Consider the following 18435-nt stretch of genomic DNA (forward strand, 5'->3'; position numbering starts at 1 on the left):
TGAAAATATTCTGAGGGATACCTGAATATGAGCAGGGTTTTGAAACCAACCCAAAAGTCCCATAGATAGTTTTTTTGAACAAACATAGAAATCGATCCTTTTAGTCTTATATTTGTTCTATCTGAGTTTCTTCCTCTGGAAAGGATCCTACAGACCTCTCAAAAAAAAGTATCAAAGAACTGAAACTCATCAGATTATCCCATTCAGACAATGAGATGGGGGACACCTCATGCATCGTGATTGCTTCCTTGTCCCTCCCTAGCTCCTGTTTTCTTACACGTTGCTACGTTTTCCCCTGCTATATAAACCCCTAGTTTTAGTGGGTGAGGGAGATGGATTTGACCCTGAGCTCCCATCTCCTTGGCTGCCACCTGATTAAAGCCTTCTTCCTTGGCAATATGCATCTCAGTGATCAGCCTTCTGTGTGGCAAGCAGCAGGACCTGCAGAGAACCTCTGTTGTTTCAGTAACAGTTTTACAGACTATGACTGTGATGCCTGAAAGAAAACTAATATACCATGTATGCATAACAGTAGAGTATCTTCTTTGATGAGAAGATAGTGTCATTTATTCTATATATTACTGGGAGAGAGAAACAGGTTTCATTCCAAGAGGATAGAATACAGGATAAGGAACAATATTCTGACTATATAATATCACACTTTTTTTGTTCTCTCTGGAAGAAAGTTAACAAGTAGAATCTTAAATTCTGTGATCTGTATGTTACCCTTAGAGGAACGGAGACTGGCATGTAAAATTAGCTTCTTCCTTTCATTTATTTTCCCCAGTATACTTGTACGGGTTTTCTAGATAATTCTTTTCCCTACAATTTGCTTTATATGAAGACAGTAGTATGTGGTGCCTACTGAAAAAAAATTTAGCTGTAAAATTTATCATATTAAATGCTTCAACTACTTAAAACTCTTTTTATGTAGGAAGGGATATTCTTTCTCCTTTGGTGCTGTGCAGGGCATAGTTCTGCTTGTGGCTTTCACAGCCAGAAAAGATGTATACTTCTAGGTCTTTTATTTCATGAGCAGCTAACTTTTTGTCTCATTCATACATTAATACTTTCTAACACATTATGATATACAGGAATCAAAATGCAAATGTCATTTAACATGAGTGACTTAAATTTGAAATTATAATGTCTACCTTGTTCAACCCCCAGCAGTGGTCTTACGTATGGCTGACTGTTTTAGTAAGGACAAAGCAGTCTTTTTAAGAATTTTTTTGGGGCTGGGCACAGTGGCTCATGCCTGTAATCCCAGCACTTTGGGAGGCCGAGGTGGGTGGATCATGAGGTCGGGAGATCGAGACCATCCTGGCTAACACAGTGAAACCCTGTCTCTACTAAAAATACAAAAGTTGGCCAGGCGTGGTGGCGGGTGCCTGTAATCCCAGCTACTTGGGAGGCTGAGGCAGGAGAATGGTGTGAACTGATAAGGCGGAGCTTGCAGTGAGCGGAGATCACACCACTGCACTCCAGCCTGGGTGACAGAGTGAGACTCAGTCTCAAAACCAAAAAAAAACGAATTTTTTTTTATTATACTTTAAGTTCTAGGGTAAATGTGCAGAACATGCAGGTTTGTTACATAGGTATACACGTGCCATGATGGTTTGCTGCACCCATCAACCCGTCACCTACATTAGGTATTTCTCCTAATGCTATCCCTCCCCTATCCCCCCCACCCCACAACAGGCCCCAGGGTGTGATGTTCCCCTCCTTGTGTCCATGTATTCTCTTTGTTCAACTCCCACTTATGAGTGAGAACATGCAGTGTTTGGTTTTCTGTTCTTGTGTCAATTTGCTGAGAATGATGGTTTCCAGCTTCATGCATGTCCCTGCAAAGGACATGAACTCATCCTTCTTTACCAGGCAAAGCTGACATGTATGGCCATGTCATGACTGAATGAGGGAACTTGTTTCTTCAGCTCTGTAAACCTCATGCTTCCATCGTCAAGAAACTTGCAATTCAGAAATCACCACACCTGTTACATCTCATGAAAATATTTTTAGCAATAAAAATAAAACAAAAAATTGGGTGGGATTCCTTATATGCTTGTGGTAAACCCAGTTTCCCACAAAAAGTCTAAGCAGTGAAGATAAATATTGTTAAACCTTCATTTTATACCCAGTCCATACAATTTCTAAAGCCCATCTGTGGAATTTCTATGGGTAAGAGCTCCTGATGCAGAGCAAATCAATGACAAACTATCAAGGCAATGAACGTTTTCAGGGAAAATATCTAAACAAGCAGGGCTTGCTATTGGACAAGGTATCCTGGCAAATCCCGGTAGTATTAATAAATATGTAACAAAAATTCCAATAGCACATGTTCTGTGAAAAGGTTGCACATGGAAAGGAACCCCCAAATGCAGAAGACGCAGAGAAACCAAAGAAGAAGGCAGACAAATCCACTTTGTTTGTAATGGTTGATTTATTGGGGGAACTTAAAGATAGAGGTGTGATCTTGAATGGCCACAATACAGGTAGGTCTCCACACTGTTAATCTCCTGACTCAAGGCTTATATACCACAGGGAAAGGGTATATGGGCCCTAGCAAGACAGCTAAAGGCAATCCTCCAGACAGGCAAGAATGCTGTGTGCGTCACAGCCTACAATGTGTGCAATAGAATCAAGGTTGCTTTTTTCTTACACTAAGGACATTAAATAAAACAGAAATCAGGAGGTATTAACAGGATTGGGGCTAATCAGAAGTCAAAATGACAGATGAGCATCCAGGATGAGTCACTTTTGTCTCTACAGCAAATATCAAAAGGAGGCACATGGATTTTAAATGTTCTATACTTGTGTGTTGTCTAGAAAGAGGAGAATTTTTGAAATTACATTACACTTGTTAAGTCAAGAATTTGGCTAGCAATCTCAGGAGGAAGCCCTAAAATACAGTAAAGTAATACTGTCAAATTATGAGAGGAGAAGATAATGTTCTAAAGTAAAAAATGATCATTTAAAAGGCACAAAGAAATAAAAGAAACAGGAGGAATATGTGAGCAAATAGTAAGACTCACATTTACATAATAGTAATTTTATTAATATAAAAATTAAATAATGAAATTAAGGATAATATGGTTGGCCTAGTGAAAAAAAATGAATCATGGGTCTTTTCCAAAAGCGTATATAATATAGAAGGATAGAAAAAGACTGAAAATAAAGAAGTTAAAGATATATAACATGTAAACCTAATAAAAGGTTAAAATATTATTAGCTTCATATTAAAAATGTACCTTTTAATGCAATAATGGAGAGCTCAAAAAGATTAAATATTTAATTAACCAGGAAGATAAAATTCTTTCTTTTTTTTTTTTTTTTTGAGACGAGTCTCACTCTGTTGCCCAGGCTGGAGTGCAGTGGTGCGATCTCGGCTCACTGCAAACTCCGCCTCCCGGGTTCACACCATTCTCCTGCCTCAGTCTCCCAAGTAGCTAGGACTACAGGCACCCACCACCACGCCCAGCTAATTTTTTGTATTTTTAGTAGAGACAGGGTTTCACCGTGTTAGCCAGGATGGTCTCAATCTCCTGAACTCGTGATCCACCCGCCTCGGCCTCTCGAAGTGCTGGGATTACAGGTATGAGCCACCGTGCCCGGCCGATAAAATTATTTCAAATGCATATACCTATTAATGTAGCTTAAATATATAAAATAAGCATTAGCAAGAATATCGGAGCTATACAAATTCATAATCACATTGGAATTTTTCTTTCACTAAACAAAAAAAGACAATAATTGTATAGATGTAAAGAACAAAATAAACATTCCCTAATTTATATGTACACCAAAACTATAAAATATATACTTTTTAAATAATTATGATATGTCTACCAAAAATTAACCATGTGTTAAGCTGTAGAACAATCTTTATAACTTTCAAATAAATGAATATTTCTAACTTGCAAAGAAATGAAATCATCAATAGTCAACAGTTTGTTCTTTAATCACAGTGCAGTTGATATAACAATTAATAATCTAGAAGATAACTAGAAAATCACTGCATGTTTGCAAATTAAGAAATCTACTTGCAAATAATCTATGTATCAAAAGAGAAATCTCTGGAGGTAGTGCTGTAATCTTTCTCAGTTCTTTCAGCTTCCAGCTTTGCCTTTTATGCCAAGCCCTTAGTGATATCCCCACAACTTCATAGGTTAGCAGTGACTTACAGATTTGGGCAGAGTCTATACGAATAGGATGGAGCTCTTCCTTTCTGCATATCTCTCCCTTCTAGATTTCTTCCCCTAATTATGCAGCTTTTCTACCTTAATACTCTGCCTTCCAACAAGATAGTAAACTACATTTTTCTGCTTACTTTGGTCATTTGGGTTTCAGAGTGTCCTCTGCAAAATGTCTCAATTTATCCAGTGGAGTTCTCATCTTTCAGCTATTAATTATCTTCTGGATTCTGCATGCTTTGCTTGTGATTATTCCTCAATGCCTTTAAAAACATTATTTTGAAAGTGTTGATTTAAAAAATATATTTTACCCTGATTTTTTCTGCCATTACTAGAAGCCAGAAGCCAGGGTTCATTTGTTGTTATTTCTATAATTAGGAAGTCCATCAATTTGTTGTGTTGGGGGAAGAAGTTTTCATATTTCAATGATTAAGAGATCTTGATCTGTTTCTCTGGTTTTAGCTTTGCGGGGGTTGATCTTTGTCCCTCCATTCAGTTCCTTGTCCATGAATTCTTATGTTCTCCTATTCCAAATGCGTCAGAAAGTTTTCATCTTTTATGTGGCCCTATCCAAACTCCATTCTGCAGTATGGAGAAATGACTTGTTTAATTATTTCTGCATTCAAATAGATTGTTAATTCAGAATATGTTTGTTTGTGGTTTAGTATTTCAAGGGGAAAATAAAAGGAAAACACATCTGATTAACTTTGATTGAAAAAATACTATTTGAACACAAATTAACCTTAGATTCTATATGCTCTTTGAAGATTATAAGAAATAAAGAGAACAGAGTAGATATGATGGATATGTTAGGTCAATTTGTAATTCTATGCTCTGTCAATAATTTGTCATAGACAATAAATTTCTGAAGCCATAGCTTGCAAGACATTAAAATGCAGCATGAGACTAACCATCATTTAACCACCTTTGATTCTGTAGCAATTGGATAAATACAGCAGATAAGACAGTATAGGATTTCATGAGATTTGTGTCTGTAGGTATGGAAAGTGTGCTGTATGCTCCACTGAAGATGGCAGACTTAGTATTATTTTATGTAATTCAATTTCTGTGAATAAGCATTTACCTGCTTTTTTATATTTAGATTTATGGGAATGATGATGTTGGTAAATATTTTCAACAGAGCTCTTGTACATGGTGAATGACATGAACAAAGCTTAATACAGCCAATCTACTCTCAGTGTTTTCATTGTGGAATTTTAAGGTTTTGATTACTAAAGAAAAACTGTGTTTTATATCTGTATCTCCATTTAGAAAGTTTACTGACTTAAAATAGTTTGAGTTTATTTGTTTTATGGTAGAATAATGAAATACAAGCTATTAGGTATTAAAAGAACTGCAGGGAGAGATCATTTGTTTCTAGGTTTAAAAAAAGTGTATTAGAGAATTAAAATATGGAGGACTATCACCCTATACTTAAAAAAAGTCTCTAAAACACAGTAAAAATTGTATCCATAGTTTTCACAATTAGACAGTCATTCTTATTGCTTTGTTCTCTGTGTGAATCAAGTTTTTTAGGGGTTTACTATGGCTGTCACTCTTAATGATAATGAATATTTGGTCAACAAGAGACATTAGTTTTTGTCTTTTGGCCTTGGATGAGTGTGCTCCCGTTGAAGCTGGGCAGAGATGCAAATGAAAAGCCAGGCAACAAAAGAGGGGTAATTTAAAACAACAGCTGGGATCCACAGAAGTAAATATAAAAATATATAATCCTATTACACTTCCTGTCTTCTATTTTCTATCAAGAGACAGATCTGTAATAGTTATGGGAATATTTTATTTAGTATGTCTTTTGACAAGACACTTCAGACTCCCCTATAAGGATTGCAGTGAAAATTATATCCAACAAAATAGCTACTGCTTGTAAGAGTTACAGAAGAAAGAAACGCAAAAAATGGCTCAGCAGTCAAAGACAGGTTTATTTTGGAGAATAAACCAGAGAGGGGCTTTCAGCCTATTTTGATCAGGAGCGTTCTCTCTTACAGACTAAGGGTATTTAAAGGTTTGAGACAGAGTGTTTACTGCAGGCTCAGAATGTTTCTGTGTGGAGGAGTTTTATTGTGGGGTGGGAATGTCTTAGGTCAAAGGGGAGGTTATCTGGAGGTTGACATGTTTCTGGTCAGGGGGATCTTATCTTGTGGTGAGCAGGTTTCTGGTCTGAGGTGTCACTTGTGGTTTCTGCTCATACTGACATTAGCCATTAGGCTGATATTTTGGGGGCTGAATTTAGGCAGTTTTTAATCAAGGGGAACTTAAAACGGTGGTGTTGGTCCAAGATGGTGATGCTCCTGCTCTGTCACTACTGATGGGATTATTGAGCATGGATAGAAGGGAACTAAGCTAAAAAATACCACAGCATATATATTTTTTAATTTTAATTTTTTTTATTTTCCAACTTTGAACAACTATTATTTGAACACTCCCATTAAATAACTAGCAGAAAAGCTGTACGTATAGATTATAAACTAAGGAAAATAAGTATTCCAATTTCCTTATCCAAATTATAGTACAGAACTAACTATATTCTCTATGGAAAATCACACAAATGATATAGAGATACAAATAAGAACCGTAAAGAGGAAGAAAGATACCATAGCAGAGAAAAGAGGCAAGGAAGGAACAATTTCAGCAAGAAAATTATATTTTTCCTTATTCTTTCTAGGACACAACAAATGCACTAGGATTTGAACTTCTCAAGGATGCGTTATCCATTTTTACACTTATTACCAAGTTCAAATATCTGCCTTATTATTGGTAATTAACATAAGTATTATGAATGAGATGATAATATCTATCTCCTATGTTTGTTGTGAGGATTAAATTAGTCCCTTTATACAGTGTTTCTTCATGTGTGTTGCCTTGACCACACACACATATTAAAACTGTAGAATTGTAAATTTGAACCCAGTCCTACTGAAATAGAATTTCAGGTTAAGGTGGTCCCTGACCAATGAAAATTTTGATAAATTGTACAGATTATTTTAAGGCACATTGAAGTTAACTTTAATTTGGAGAGTTCATCAGTTCAACTGATTTTATACAAAATATATATTAAATGTCTGGTATACACAACAAGAAAGTTTGATAGATACGAAGTTTACAAAAGTAAGGATAACTCTCAGCCTTCTAAGAAATTACAATATAACTAGAGACATGAGAAAAAGAAATTAATATTTAAAACAACATGGGATAAATAATAGAACAGGTATATCTTTTCAAGTTGGATAGTTGGATATAATAACAGTAATTATTGTAAGGATTAAAATGAAACAAATTGTCTTCCAGGTTAACTTTGCTAAGAAAGGCATCCAAAAAAGGGGAAGCTTTGAATGAAGTTTTTGTCTTCAGTATTTAAAATAGTGCTATATTAAAACTAATTATAAATATTTTGATGCAAATTTTCATAGCTTGTGTATTAACAATTTCATTTGGACTACATTTCTTTTAGGCTTAACTCAATCAAATTAGTTTATGCCTATGGGCGTAAAGATTGAATGTACTCTAATATTCTTATCAAACATTCATTTTAATACCCATAAAAAGTGGTCAATCCTCTGAAATTTACTGACTCATTCACCCCTGTGGGAAGCTATGACAATCTGAGAAAAGTTATTTGCTCAACAGATTTTCTCCCGGAGATTGTTTTGGTTGGTAACACATGCATTTGAAAGTGAGGGCATTATTCAGAATTCTAAGACAAAACAAGCAGGGGAAATAGCAAAAAGTGTTCTGACATCTAAGAGGACAAAATTAATTTTTGTATATATTTTAATTTAGATTAACTACATAGCCATCCACAATGCTGCTATTTCTCATCTTTCTTCAAATCATTCAAGTGATTGCATTATTTTTGCACAAGTTTTGCATTACATTTAATTTTGTAATCTCAGTAGAAGCAACGTATCATTTTATTATGCACTTCTCTACTTCCCCCAAAGTCTCCACAGAGATCAAGTCATATAATCGTAACAAAAACTAATCAGCTTCCACTTGTGAGAAAGAAAATATGTCTGGGAAAGTAAATAGAAGCAGTGAATCAGGACACAATTGAGACGGAAAACAGAGTATGAGGTTACTAAATAATCCAAAAAGAGGTGGGATTGGAGACACAAAGAATTAACATTTCCCATTTTCTGTGATCACATTCTTCACTGTCTTGGTACTTGGAATATATTCTGCTTGTTAATGAGAGTGGGAAGAGTAAATTATTCTTCCTAACCAAAATTTAAAATGAAAGTAATCATCATTCTGGATTCCCATTTTGCCCTTGGTAATAAATGCATGGGAAGAGAGAAGAAGGATCTTTTATTTGTCTACAGCTATTGTATTTTTTATCCAATTCTTCCTTTTAAAAAACTTCTATTAAAATAATAATGGTCTTTTTACGGCTATTTAGTATGTTCACAGTAGTTTTTAAATTATATTAAATGTTGTTAAAGCAATTTAACACCTTTATTTTCAAAACAAAATTTGAGAGGGTGTATTACTGCCATTTTAAATAATTTTAATTAAAGACTTATTATTTAAAGCTTATTGCCATTTTTTTTAAATCATGCTAATATTTGGGCTTGTTATATTAGCTGCTTTTATTGCATCATCATAATAAAATTGACTAATTATAATTAACTAATGTAATTGTCAATTTTTCCCTTAAAGAACTTACTTTTCATCAAATGAGAAATAATGTTTGTTTTCAAATTATTCTAGATATTATTTTTCTTTCTACTCTTTTTTTCCTTCCTCAATTCAAATAGTAGAGCCAAATTATAATTTAGCATGGTACAAAAAAATACAAAATAACTCTTGAAGGACAAAAATCATCTGTTCATTCATTAAGAGTTGGGGGCTATATTATATCAAGATGCATAGGGCACATTGTAACTTTGCTGTCTAGTTAGCCATCAAGACAGATAAAACAATTCCATTCTGTAATTCCAGATTTTATATTCTAACCATTCGCTAAATAAAGAACAATAAGCATGAAAGTGAATGGCTTAGTGTCCCTCATTATTTTCTCTGGAAGGGAATGCAGCAAAACATTGTAGATAATTTTTCTCTTGTGTCAAGAGAATTAAGTTTGAATTTATTTCTGCTAGTTAACCAAATGAACATCTCAAGTCATTCATTTATTTTCCCATATTTAAAACGGAAATAACAGCCTCTGTAACTGATCTCAAAAGATGAATGTAGAATATAATTGCATAGTTCACATCATCTATGATATACCATTCCTAAATAAAGGATTGTTACCATTTAAGTGTAGATCACAACAATCAGTTTTCTTTTAAGAGAGGAATGAATTTAAATTAGATTGGCCATCTTGCTGGACAATTTGAAGATATATACTGATAACTCTTTCAAAATTCTAAAAATTTTTAAAGCCATGCAAAAATTAACTTAAAAAAAGATAAATATAGACCAAACACATTTGTGAATACTGATGTAATGACTTAAATAGTATAGTATGTCATAAAACACAGGAGCATAGTCAAGTAGAGTACTAAGCAAAACACGACCAAAGAGAGATTATGCCAAAAATAACATAGTGGCTCATTATTAAGGAATTTATTAATGCAATCACATTGATAGAACTTACAAAATATCATATGATTATTACTTCATAGGTCCAGTATGGATGCACATAAGCACCATACAGAAAGCAACATAAAGATTAATTTAGATTAAAAACACTCAGTAAAACAGAATTTACTAGATATACCATTAGCATAATTATACACACAGGCACACACATAAACACATCTACATGAGTTCAAGGAACAGAAGCTTATTCAGTGGGAAACACAAGAAGCTTCTCTACAAAATCAGCAAAGTATGACTCTTCAACATCTCCAGCAACATCTAACCATTTATAGAAATTATAGAATATTAATTAAAACAATTAAACAATTTAAAAAGATTAAAATTGTAAAAATAGAAAAAGTGTAAAACTACTGAGCATACAATTATACATTTGGAAATTCCAATAGAATTAATTAATAAAAAAAACTATTGCAAATACTATTTACTGAAGTAAAAGGCAGAGTAATGCTGGAGCTGGCTTGTACTAATTTGTAAGAGTATATTGTTAAAAGTTCAGGAATTTTGTGAACCACTGGATGAAATATTGAATATTTGAAATTGTCCACAGTGGGAGTATCTACTACACAGAAATTAGCAAATAATACAACTAAGCACACCATTGAAAACAAGTAATGAAATCAACATAGAAAAATAAAAATAAATTAAGTTATATGTATTAATAAAAGCTAGAATGAACCTATAGCAGAAGGAGGATCACTTTTATTACAGTAAATTAAATAACAAGAAAATCACTAAAATATAGAGCTATACACTAAACAGAATTTCCTAAAAACCCTGAGTTGGAGATTCTCAGAATATGGCAGAGTAGAAAGCACCACAAATCTGTCTCTATGCTTATACTATTACACAAGTAGAATCTGTCTGATATAACCATTTTAGAATTTCTGAGTTTATTTCAGGCTTGTAATTTTCTAAAGAAGACTTGGATTATAAAGTGAGGTTAATTTCAGCTCTTAGCACTCACCCTGTATACGTTTCTGGAAATCCTGCACAAATTTTGTTGCGGGGCAAGACAGGTATAATAGATCCTTTCCACCAAGTATTGGGGATTTATGCTCTGATTTTTTATTGCTGCTTTTGAATACTGAGGTGAAGACAGATAAGTTGGGAGTCATTGAGGTTGTATCACTCCTTTTGTTGCAAGCTGCTCCAATTTCAGCTGAAGGGACTTCCCAGAGGTTTTAAAGGGATAGGACCCCCATTTTTGCTTCTTAAATTTTTTCCCTTTTTCTCATTTTTGGGAGTCAGACATTAAAGATTAGAAAATTCAATAACAACTACATATATGGGTAAAATTAGAGAATAACCACACATACCTAGGTAAAAGCAAAAGCTTACAGAATATTTGAAAAGACAATTCATTTTACATCAGGCTAATCCTTGGCAGACAGATAAGCTGCAACCATCCCCATCCTAAAATAATAACATAAAAACAGAAAACTTTGGTGACGGATAAGAATCTGATTTCCACAGTTACCACAGCTTCAAATGTCCAGTTTATAAAAAAGACTCACAAGGCATACAAAGAATCAAGAAAGTTTGGAACATTTAAAGGAAAAAAAATAAAAAGAGATAATTTCTAAATCATGGATTAGATGAAAAGCCTACTAGACCAAGCATTTAAAACAACTCCTCAAAGTACAAATGGAAAATGTGGAGAAAGTCAAGAAAATGATGTACGAACAAAATGGAAATATTAATAAAGAGGTAGAAAAACTTACAAAAATCAATATTAAAAGATAAAATATCTGAAATAAGAAATTTCTAGAGGGATTCAAAGATAAATTTGAGTAGACAGAAGAAAACATCAGTTAGCTTGAAGATAGGACAATAGGCAATATCAAATTGAACTAACAGAAAGAAAAGGTATTATTTAAAAATGATCAGAGCCTAAGGGAGGTGTGAGCTACCATCACATGACCAACATATGTATTATGAGAGTCTCAGAAGAAGAAAGGAGAGATACAGGAACAGCGAAAATATTTAAAGAAACAATAGATGAAAAGTTTCCTAATTTGATGAAAGACATGAATATAGACATGCAAGAACATCAAAGAACTCCAAGCAGAAAGAACTAAAAAAAGATTCACACCAAGACATATTATAATCAAATTGTTTAAGGCAAAAACAGAGAGGCTCAAAAGCATCAAGGAGGAACCAATTTGTCACACACAAGCGATCTTTAATAAGATGATCTGCAGATTTCTTATCAGAAACTTTGATGATGACAAGGCAGTGGGCCAATATATACAAACTGTTAAAGAAAAACAAGAATCAAGAATCTTATATCTGCCTAACTTGTCCTTCAAAAGTAAGAAAGAAATTAAGATACTCTCAGATTAACAAAAGGTGGTAGAATTTGTTATCACTAGACCAGCTCTGTGACCAATAATGGAAGCAGTGTACAAGGTGAAATAAAAGATGCTAGATAATAATTGGAAACCATATAAAGACATACATGTCTCAATAAAGGTAAATACATGGAAAATTATAAAACAGTATTATTCTAACAATAGCTTATAACTTGATTTTTAAGTTAATTTTTGTTTTCCACATTAAGAGGATAATACACTTAATATAATTATTAGTTTATGTTTTGGGAGACAAAATGTGTAAGGATACAATTTTCTTAGGAGACATAATGTGTAAGGATGCAACATCAACAACTGACAGGAGTGGAGATAGAACTGATAAAAAAGTAAAGTTTCTATATTCTATTGAATTTAAACTGATACAAATTAATATTAAGGATTATAGCTTTAGATTATTACATGTATTAATATTGTAACCACAAATAAAATATTTATAGAATGTAGATAAGAAAATAAAAATGAAACATACTTTCCAAAATCAAAACATAACAAAAATATCAACTAAACACACAGGATGGTGGTAATGCAAGAACTGAGGAACAAAAAATGTCAAAGCGAAGGAAGTAAGTTAGTCTTTATCTGCAATTACTTTAATTGTAAATGAATTATATTTCCCAATTAAAAGATATAGATTAGTAAAATGGATAAAAATAAATGATCTAAACTTATGTTTTCTACAGGAGACTCAATTTAGCTCCTAGGAAACAAATAGGTTGAAAATGAAAAGATATTCCACACAAATTTTAACTAAAATAGAACAAGGGTGGCAATACAAATGTAAACAAAATATACATAAATCAAAAATTTATGAGACAAAGAAAGATATTATAATTAATAAAATAAAAGATATTATAATTAATAAAATATTTAATAAAGAAGATAACAATGATAAACATTTGTGTACCTTATAACAGACCATCAAAATTTGTAAAGAAACAAGTGATAGAATTGAAAGAAGAAATAAATAATCCTACAATAATATTTCGAGACTTCAGTACTCCACATTCAATAACGGATAGAGAAAATGGACAGAAGATAAGGAAGAAAATAGAGGACTTGAGCAACACAATAAACCAACTGTGTGTAACAGACATATAGACAACATTACTTCACAGCAATGACATGCACATAGGCTATTTTCTAAAACAGATGACATATTAGGCCAAAAATTAAGTCTCAAAGGTTTCAAAAGATATTCTACAAAGTATATGTCCCAAATAATGGAGTGAAAATAAAAGTAAAACTGAAAAAATCACAAATTTGTAGGAATTAAAAAGAATACTCTTAAACAACCAATTGATCAAAGAAGAAATCAAAAAGGAAATTAGAAAATACTTAGAGACAGATTTAAACAAAAATACAACATACCAAATCTATGGAACACAGTGCTAAGAAAATAATTTAGAGCTATAAATGCTTATACTTTTTAAAAAATCTCAAATCACCAATCTAATTTTACAACTTAAGAAACTAGGGGAAAAAAAGAACAAACTAAAACCAAAGACTGCAGAAAGAAGAAAATAAATATCTCGTATTAAGAGCAGGGATAAACACAATAGACAACAGAAAAACAATTATGTGTGCTTACCCATTGTTTTCCATTTCTTGGAAATACACAATTTGGTTACAAAGTGGATGCTATTATAATTATAAAGTGTGGGTAAGAAAACCCTTATAAAGAAGAGGAAATTGGAGTTTAACTGCACTAAATATTAAAGTATAATATGTAGTCTCTTTAGTTAAAACAGAATAATATTGGTGTCTGAATAAGCAAACATAACAAAAGGGAAAACTAGAAAAAATATTATATAGATGTTTAATATATAATAAAGGCATTATCTAAATTCAGTGAGAAAATATAAATACTTAATAGCTGGTGTTGTGATAACTAGATAGCCTCTTGAAAAATAATAGAATAGGGTTGATTCCTCACAACAACAGAAATACCAAATATCAAATATTTAAGCCAAAAAATAAAATCATAAGAACAATAATATAAAAATACAGCTGAATCCTTTAAAATCCTGGGAGTTAGGAAAACTTAACTAAGTTGAAAGTCCAGAAACAATAAGGAAAACAAAGAACGAATTGATTATTTAAAAAACACTTTTCCAAAATAGACCAAGGTTTAAACATAGGAGCTAAAACTATCAGACTCTTAGAATAAAACATAACGGGGGAATTTCATGACATACAATTTGGCAATGATTTCTTGAATATAACCTCAGCAGCACAGACAAGAAAAGAGAAATAGAATGGACCCCATCAAAATTAAATATTTACTGTCAAAGGACAAATCAAGACAACTTATGTAATGGGAGAAAATATTTGTAAAGTATGTTTAATACGGGGTGTATATCCAGTATACATAAAGAACTCCTACAATTCAACAACAAACAATTAAAAACTTTAAATATGGGAAAAATACTTGAATGCACATTTCTCCAAAGATATACAAATTGCTAAGGAGCACATGAAAAGATGCTCAACACCACTAATCATTATACAAATGAAAATGAAAACCATAATAAGCCATTTAAATCCATTAAGATGATCATTATTAAACATATACACACACAACACACTCATATAAAGTGAGTTAGAAATAGACATAATAAAATAATGGAAAACACACAAACTAAATTTAGAGGAAGGCAGAAGGAAAAAAAAGATGCCAACATTTTATCTTGTTTTATTTTTGAGTAGAAGGAGATAAAACATTACTTGATCATGGTTGACAAAGAAATGGAAGAGGACTTTAAGATCCCAAGGAGGAGAGAAGAATAAAAGATAAATCTACTTTCAAAGGAAGTGGGTCAAACGACATGAATGCTGGCAGGTTAAATTTATCCTGAACAGTGAGAAGTATATTTTTTCTTCACAAGCAGGAGGAAAAGAGGTGAAATGGTACACACATGGATAAGATGGAATAAATGAGGAGATTAGGAAAATTTAATGTTGATGCACATTATGAAAATAACTGACTCTAAACTAAAATATTGCATTAATGGTTCACAATTCTGATTCTATATTTTGAATTCTTTGTTTTTTATTTTCTTTAATTCGGCTCTTTCCCTATGTTGGTTCTCAAGAGATGTAGTTTCTAAATGATTATAAACAAAATTTGGAACTCTTGCCTTCTTTGTGTATGTTTAAGCTATGAATCAGTTGAGTTGACGAAAGTAGGATGTCTAACTATCCCCAGGAGACTTTGATAAATAAGAGCATGATTATTAGTTTACCATACCCAAATGTGCTAGATTTCAGATTCTCATTCTGAAAAAAGATAAAAATTAATTTAGCTTGTAGATGTGAGGTTTTTATGTATGTATCCAAGAAGAATTAGTGATCTTCATTCCTATCTCAGCAAATAATCACATCCTTGTGGAAACTTTCCATGAACATATTGTTTTCTTAATCATACCTCTATGCTAAATGCTGTTGTTGAAATTTTACAGATATAATTTGCTGTGTATTTTTGTGCCTCACTGATCAATGATACATCATTGCAGTAAGGTGATGTAACAAGGCGCCGTGTTTGAATCTTGGTTCTACAGAAAGGAATTAGCTTGCCTTAGGTAGATAGCAAGGGAAGGGTCCCAGAACAGCCCCTGGCCCATGGGTCAATGCCTCATCCCCACATAACATAAAAAGCAGCCTAGGAAAAAATTCAGGCTGCAGGCACCAATAAGGGAACTAGCACAGGGTGTTGTGCCTAGAGACAGACCCACAGCTGCGCAGACAATTAAAAAACAAAACGAAACAAAACAAACAAACAAAAAACCCTCTAGCCCATTTGGATAAAAACTTGCACAAAACCTCCAGCTCATTCAGATAAGGGAATAAGGCCTGGCATAGAAATGTCTTTGTCCTTTATATAGTCAGCAGGTTCCCAGGAAAAGTTTCTTCTTTTTTTGTGGGTATGGGCATAGTGGGCCCGGGTAGGTGACCATCAGAGAAATGCAAATCAAAACCACAATGAGATACCATCTCACACCAGTTAGAGTGGCGATCATTAAAAAGTCAGGAAACAACAGGTGCTGGAGAGGATGTGGAGAAATAGGAACAATTTTACACTGTTGGTGGGACTGTAAACTAGTTCAACCATTGTGGAAGACAGTGTGGCAATTCCTCAAGGACCTAGAACTAGAAATACCATTTGACCCAGCCATCCCATTACTGGGTATATACCCAAAGTCTTATAAATCATGCTGCTATAAAGACGTGCACACATATGTTTATTGTGGCACTATTCACAATAGCAAAGACTTGGAACCAACCCAAATGTCCATCAGTGATAGACTGGATTAAGAAAATGTGGCACATATACACCATGGAATACTATGCAGTCATAAAAAAGGATGAGTTCATGTTCTTTGTAGGGACATGGATGAAGCTGGAAACCATCATTCTCAGCAAACTATCACAAGGACAAAAAACCAAACACCACATGTTCTCACTCATAGGTGGGAATTGAACGATGAGAACACTTGGACACAGGAAGGGGAACATCACACACCAGGGCCTGTCGTGGGGTTGGGGGAGGGGGGAGGGATAGCATTAGGAGATATACCTAATGTAAATGATGAGTTAATGAGTGCAGCACACTAACATGGCACATGTATACATATGTAACAAACCTGCACATTGTGCACATGTGCCCTAGAACTTGAAGTATTAAAAAAAATAAAAAAAAACCCCTCTAGCCCATTTAGATAAAAACTTGCACAAAACCTTCAGCTCACTCAGATAAGGGAATAAGGCCTGGCATAGAAATGTCTTTGTCCTTTTTATAGTCAGCAGATTCCCAGGAAAAGTTTCTTCTTTTTTTGTGGGTATGGGCATAGTGGGCCCCGGTAGGTTCTGGTGGGCACTAGACTTTCCTTTATTAGAACTATACCTCCAGCTTCTATGAATCATCCTTTCAGCCCCTGATTGGTCCCAGGCCAAACTTCCGGGCCAGGCTTTCACTTCAGCCTCTGATAGGTGTTAGACCAAGCTAAGCAGCATCTGTGAATCATTATTTCAGCTCCTGGTTGGTCCTGGGCCAAGGTCCCCTTCCAAGCTAAGTCAGGCGTTGGCCAAGACAGCCCGCAGACTGAGCACATTCTTTCCCCTTTCCAGTCCATAAAAACCCAAGACAGGCCCCATAGTGGGTATGCCCATTCAGGACTCCCTCTTCTGCTGGCAGAGAGCTTTCTTTTTCTTCTTCATCTTTTTGTTTTCTTTTTTTTTTTTTTGGAGACAGAGTCTTGCTTGTCGCCCAGGCTGGACTGCAGTGGCCCATCTCGGCTCACTGCAACCTCTGCCTCCCAGTTTAAAGTGATCTCCTGCCTCAGCCTCCCCAGTAGCTGGGATTACAGGCACCTGCCACCATGCCCAGCTAGTTATTTATTTATTTATTTATTTATTATTTAAGGAGAGGTGGGGTTTCACCATGTTGGCCAGGATGGTCTTGATCTCTTGACCTCGTGATCTGCATGCCTCGGCCTCCCAAAGGGCCCTGGGATTACAGGTGTGAGCCACCACACCCGGCAGAGCTTTCTTCTTTAGCTTATTAAACTTGCGCTCCAACTTCACCTTTGTGTCTGCGCTCCTTAATTTTCTTGGAGGTAGGACAAAGAACTCCAAGTGTTATCTCAGACAATGGAAAACTTACGCTACTACTTACTAGACCATGTTACTGTGGTTAAGTTAACCTTCTATGCTTCAAATGCCTATTTTATAAAGTGGAGATCATAATAATATCTACCATTGGGGATATGGTGAGAATATTTAGAACATTTTCTAAAACATAGTTAATAATATCATTTTCCATACTGTATATACTTCATTAGGACAGAGTTCAAGCCAGGTTTTGCTTACTATTATGGGTACAGGTATAGTAGAAAAGATGAACTGCATTTTACTTCAATTATATGTGTTAAGTGAATTAACCCATGAATGATTAATGTGTGTATTATAGCCAATAGCTATCATTTATAGTTATATGTGTCAGGCACTATACAATGCATTTTATGTACTTGATTAAAACCCATGAGTCAGAGGAAAATTATCACCATTTTCAGATTAGGAAATTAAAGATCACAGATTAAATGATTTGTTTTCGTGTCCCTCAACTATAAAGAAACAGAGGTGGAAGTCAAAGGCAGGTTTATTTGACTTTAAAGTGTTTTCTAATTTCAAAATATTGTGTTCCTCCTCAATCTATCAAAGAAGGGTCCCATTAATTAAAAGTAACATCACAGCTA

The sequence above is a fragment of the Pongo pygmaeus genome, chromosome 15 (assembly GCF_028885625.2).
Source record: "Pongo pygmaeus isolate AG05252 chromosome 15, NHGRI_mPonPyg2-v2.0_pri, whole genome shotgun sequence".
NCBI lineage: Eukaryota > Metazoa > Chordata > Mammalia > Primates > Hominidae > Pongo > Pongo pygmaeus.